We start from the raw sequence: 6,363 nt of genomic DNA, 5'->3' as shown, positions 1-6,363 counted from the left end.
TTTAATGGGACCTGAGGTCAAAATTACTTTTAAAATTTGCTAGAGTCATAGGAATAACATTCAGTGTCAGAAAAAAAGGAGAAAATAGGTGTATCAAATCAAAGGCTTCCTTCTCCTCACCAAAAAAAAAAAAAATAGATTAAAAGCATATTTTGATTTTATCATGCAAGTACAAGTCAAAAACAATCGTTAGCATGAATTTGCTTTTGGTTACTGTTTTTGTAATCCAAATAACTTGAAAATACAATTCCCCTTAATACTATTTTTCTATGTAGCAAACAAATGGATTTGAAAACTTGGTGAGGGAGTGGCAGGTGGCTAAATAAATACATAGAAATCCCAGTGTTTTGTCATATAATAAACTATAATAGCACTTCAAAGTTTTGGACAGATTTCCTTATATTATGGGTTTAGGGTGTAGCTGTGTGGAAAATTGTAAATGTTGTCTTTTGGTATTTACTTTACAACCCTTTATAATCTTCAGCTATATTTATAGCTTCAAGTGGGAAGAAATCAAAATTAAAGAGGCCAGCTTGAGCATCCTTTGTAATCAAATACTTTTCCCATTTCTCCTTAAAATAAATGTGCAGCCTGCACATTTGGCTGCCTGAGGAGACCACCCAAAGAGTTTACAAGCCGTGACCTTGCAGTGAAATCGTTTTGTGGAAAAGCACAAGTTGCAGGAACACACAGAGAGAAGTGGATAAACTGGCTGATTTTTTGAGGGGAGAACCAGTAACTTGGCTTTGAGTTGGAGGGTTTAACTAGCGATATGAGGGAAGGGGTGAGGTTCTCATTCCTGAGGCGCTGGGATCGCCACTCACTCTGGCTCAGCGGCGCAGGCCGCCCCGGCCCCTCTGCCCCAGCAGCCGCCGCGGGGCCGCCCAGGGCGCGTCGGGAGCGGTGGGGTTGGGCCGGCAGCAGAACCAGGCGAGGCCGCCGAGCCCCGAGTTCGGCCAGAGCTGCCCCTTATGGGCTGCTGCCCGAGCCAGGCACCGACCCAAAGGAGTTCTGCGTATCCTGGACTGGGGAGACGGGCGGAAAGGCCGCCCGAGGGGAAGTCACTGCTGCGAGGGCATGGCTGCTGCAAGGGGGTGAATCCAGCGCAACTGGCAGCCCAACTGTGCCGGCTGCCGACAGCCAGCGACGAGCACCCAGGCAAATAAGGGCACCAAAATGCAGAGCCCAAGGCCGAGGGTGAAAATTTGGCCAGGAGTTACTTGAAAATTGCTTCTGTCGTAAAAAAAGGGGTATTTGAGAGCTGCTTTTAGGTCTCGACTTTGCCCTGTTGCTTACTCAATGCTTAAGGCAAGGTTTATAAAGAGAATTGCTTTTTCTTGGAGTAACTGCACTTCTTGGCAAAAACAGCTAAGCTTTAGGGCAAACAAAACCTTCAGACTTGTGCAGCTGTGGAAGGGTGTCATGGGTACATAAATTACAGGATCTCCTCTCCATGCTGCCAAACACTCTTGGTTTAAGACTTGAAAACTGTTGCTACATAGGGAATATCCCTGGGGAGCAAACTGGGGGAGTTAGAGGTATACAGGAGCCTTACCAAGAGAAGTTTTGGCTCTGGACTGTCAGTATAGTGAAAACAGGCCCTCATTTCCTATAACTGAAACAATAGACAAAAATCTATCTCTCTTAGCTGCTTTGGAAACATCCCAGAACTGTAGTTGGAAGAGCAGCAGGGTAGGCTGTAGAGGAAACTGAATAGCAACATTTTCCAAAATTCCAAGTAAGACAGTTTGCCTTTTTGCCAGCTAACCTAGGTCCAGGTGATCAGATCACAGCTACATTTCATTTAAATTTTGTTCCTTTCTGATTGGACTGAATGTCCATTTTGCCTTTTTCTTCCTTCATTGTTTAAGCCTTCTCATCTGCTTTATTTCTAAACAGAACACAGGATCAGAAAAGATTCCGTGGACTATGGAGCCTAGTTCCTCTCTGCAGCAGTTAAACAGGTCATACAATCTCATTTGTAAATTTACCATGCTTTCATCTTAAAACAGGTTTGGGGTTTTTGCCCCCATACTCCTTTTGGGAAGCTGTTGGAGCACTTTATGTCCCCAACAGCTGGAAACTTTTTGAATCTCCATGATGAATTTCCATGGCAATTTTCTCAGGTGAGTTCATGCTGTGACAAAGTTCTACTTCAAGTATCTTTCCTTTTGGTGTTTCTCTTACCCTCCTTTGTCCCCAGTATAACTGGAGAGAAGTAATAAACATTTTCTCAGATTTTCATTAAATAAGCTAAATAATGTAATGAAATTAAGGTAGCAAGTTAACTGAAATAAAGTAATAAACTAAATAAAATAAATCCTTTTATATATGTACTACCATCTCCCTGGTAGTACATCGTTTTGCTGCAACACATGTATATACTAGGTTTTTTACCTAATTATCTTTTCTAAACTATGAACTTTCATCTGGTAAGAGAAAATTCCTGTTATTAATTCCAAGTCTGCAACCTTGCACTTTGTACACTCTAACCTCATCTCCTTTCAGTAACTGAAGTTCAGTGACCTGTATGATATTCCAAGCCTTTTCTAGTTTGACACTGCCTCCAGACTTTGTCATCAGAAAATGTCATAAGCACACGCTTACGCTATACCAGAATTAGCCATGATACTATCTGCTATTTTTAGTCTCCAAGCTAATCCTAGAAAATTCTGCTGGTAACTTTCCTCCAAACATACAGTTTCCCTTTCAACAAAAGATTGAATCTTTAAATTTGTGAAGACAGTACAATCAGTCCAACACCAAGGAATTTGTGGTTTTCTCTGTAATTTTGATCTGATTTCAGTTAACATGCTTTCTCTAAATTCTTATTTTTTTCTCACTGTGAAGCCTTTCTCCCATTGTGGGCTAATTTTTGATGGGCTAATGTAGAAATGGTTTACTAAGGTAAGCTAGAAAAAGAAGGAATTGTTTTTATCTGGTAAAAGGCCACTAGGTAGATCTGTCATAATCTGTTTGACATAAAATTATTTTTTTTCACTGTTTCAAATTTCCATTTACATGGATGTGTTAATTGTTCTTTCCCATGTTGTGTGTTTTTAAACCTTTCATACTATAAACGTCATCTTAATAGGTTTGTAGTTTATTTAGTTACTTCCTCTCCTCCTCCATACTCCATTTGCTAGTCTTTAGTAATATGATACAATACTTGCCTTATTCATTTAGCTAACCCTCTGCTTTTCAGTTCACCATTTCAGGCAAAGGAATAGATTTTTACAAAATTTTGTCATTACAAAAATAAGCTTGGTAAGAGGTAATGTGCCATTAGGAGCAGAACTGGGGTGCCTGAAGGAACAACTATACAGAACTCACTTGGCTGTGTGCCTAATGGTCAGCAAATTCACAGGGCTTGTATCTAAACTGGGGAATAGAAGGAGGAGCCTCGCTGTGACTATATTTCACTTCAGTTAATTGCTGAAATGCCTGTTTTTCCTTGTCTTTGTTACTAGAAGGCACTGTGCCTTACCATAAAAATTACTATCAGTTTGGTCTGAATCATTCTTCACTATCATATGCTTTGTTCTTAAAAAGTAATACTTTTTTCCGTTGTTTATATTATCTTAATCTTCTCAAATATATTTCCTAATTAACATGTGATATTTGGTGTATCTACACCAAAATGGGAAAGATGTGCAGTGTTCTGACTGACCAGCATTCTGGAAAATGTTGTCAGAATTTCCAAAGAGCACAAGCAAAAATGAAGCTCAGGGTATTCTCACCAGTTATAGTACATATGGTACAAATCTTACTGCATAGCAGATATTTCAAATTAAATTTTTCTGTGTTGACAGACCACTGCAGAGCTCAGACATCTGAAACTGCCATCCTTATACCCTTTATTTAATGTGAACAGCAAAACTTTTCATTTAGATTCTTACATGTATCTCAAACTTATATAAACAAGCCATTCTAGGAAGAAACAATAATTTTGTTGTTTGCCGTATGCTGTAGAAAGGAATGAAAAAGGAGAACTGCAAAATTTTCAAGAAGGGATCTGAACTCCTGCTCCTTGTAGAGAGAATTGGATTTTTCTTTGTGATATCCACTGTAAATGAAGCCAGTGATTCCTAGTTGATGACTCCAGAGAAATCTGACTTTTGCTTAGTAAAGAAACCACTTCAATTTAGAATTTCTAAAAATCATGAGTTTAAAGTTTGAACATTATCTGATAATATGGAAGGGCTTAATATTTTCTGCTGGGTTCTGACTCTCACATATGTTTGTCCATCTTACTCTATTAACACCATCAGTACAAAGTCTTAGCCACAGATTTGGAGCAGTCTCTCTTGAAGCCAGAGAATCTGAAGAGAAAGCTCTCCTGGTCTGACGCCTTCCTTTCTTAACAATTCAAGGAGATGCAGTACATCTCTCATCCTACATCATCTTTGAACACTATGTCTCCTGATGGTTGGTTTCTTTGGTTAATGTCCTGAAATATAAATAGGAGGTTAGTGTGTACCGTGTCTGCTATTTCAGGGACATAGCTATTAAGATGGAGGAAGGCCTCTGCTTTGCTAGGCACCAGACAGATGGATCAAAAGGGCCCGAAGCCTGTGGGCTTCCTCATTGCCAAAGAATGCAGTTTGCTTCAAAGTTTCATTTTAAATCACAGTGAATCAAGGGCTTCAAATATGAGCTCTGAAGAGAGAGATTACAGATTCTGAAGAGAGGACTGGCTTGTATAGATATATCACGCGAGTTGCTATAAATGTTAGGTCTACAACAGAGCCTTTCAAGCCAGTGGCCTGAAAATTATAGTTTTAGATGGAAAGGGTGAGGCTGAAGTGGGGAGCAAAGGACATTATCCAAATCTGCCAAACTGTACAGACTCTGATAAGCATGGATTGTAGAGGAGGGTGTGAGTTACATTGTATGGAGACTGTTGATCTCATGTTTTACTTTAGTCAAAAGATACATCACTGGGTCATCTCAGTACAAGATGCTTGCTCTTTTTATTCTTTGAGCTGTGAATCTTATGTGGTGTGAGGCCATGGAAAACCACCTGCTGGATCTCAACTACCTTTTTCAGAGTAAATAACCTGAAAAGCTTGCATTGTTTAAAGTGCAGGGGAAAGTCTGTGAGAAGTTTGTGCTCTACATGTCGAACAAATTATTCTTCTTTATGAAAGATTTTCCAGCCAAGATTGTGGCCTGAGCCCTCTCATGACAGTGTCTGTGGAGAATAAATGACTGGTTTTATAGTTTGGTTTAATGCAAAGTTCAGGTTTTACACTTCCTGGATACACATAGACACAGGGATTGTTTAAATACAGGTGTGTAAGTTGCTTTTCCTTGCTTTTCCTTTCTTTTCCTTTCTTCTATTCTGTTTTTGACAGGTTAACCCATGCCTCCTTAGTTATAACACTGGGAAATTTCCAAGGAAACCAAAAAAATTCTCGGAGAAGTATGTGTTCTCTGAGCTAAAAAAGATAATGTTAAACTGTACTTCTGTGCTTTCAAATTATACAGGAAGATTATGAAGGTCATACTCATATTTCAGATCTGAAAAAAATTTTATAGGCTGCTGTGTAAATATACACAGAGTAGTTCTTATGTGGTTTCCCATAATAGTTGGTCTAGGCTTTCATCTGGTGCAATTTTCACTGAGTGCCATAATGACAGGTTCCACAAAGGCTCCCTCATTCATTTTTAGCTCTACCAATCCAACACAGAAAAAAAAATTCAGAACAGAACAGCCAGTATGTAAACCAGATGCAGAAACAAGAACTTCTGCTGGTAAATCCTGTCTCCCCACACTGGGACCTGGTCACTAACTCTATTGAAAAGCTGTATGTACAGACAAATATTTAGAATGCGACTGAATGGAGATGGTTCCAGGCACATTAGGCAAGGTGAATGTCAAGCAGCAGCAAGAAATGAATTAATTTTATGGTACAGGTCAGTTTAACCAGATCAAAGGGACTAAACACAAAGGCTAAGGATCAAATGGAGCTTCCCCCATAGCAGGTAGCCAGCTGTTCATGTGCAGCTTTGAAATAGTGTTCTGGATGAAGTCAAGTAACACCTTTAGCCAGCTAAGCAACTAAAATCAGTGTGAGTTGAAACTAAGTCTTAATGAGTTTGCTTGGAAGATACTATTCTTAAATAAAAGAATTTTAATAGAGCAGTAAAGATGCTTTAGAGGATAAAGAAAAGCTTCTTAAGTAAAATTAGAATGATTCAGTTGGAAGGAACTTCATCCCTGTCTGAGCTGTATTTTTGGTTAATTGGAGGAGATTGATATCATAAACAGTAACATAAACAAGAAACGTGTATTTCCTGTCATGATCCTTCCCCTGATCATTGCAGGTTACCTTCATATGACAAAATTCTTCAAACCTT

Source organism: Corvus moneduloides, chromosome 5, assembly GCF_009650955.1.
Source record: "Corvus moneduloides isolate bCorMon1 chromosome 5, bCorMon1.pri, whole genome shotgun sequence".
NCBI lineage: Eukaryota > Metazoa > Chordata > Aves > Passeriformes > Corvidae > Corvus > Corvus moneduloides.
The sequence above is the reverse complement of the archived record's forward strand: the minus strand, read 5'-3'. Positions refer to the sequence as shown.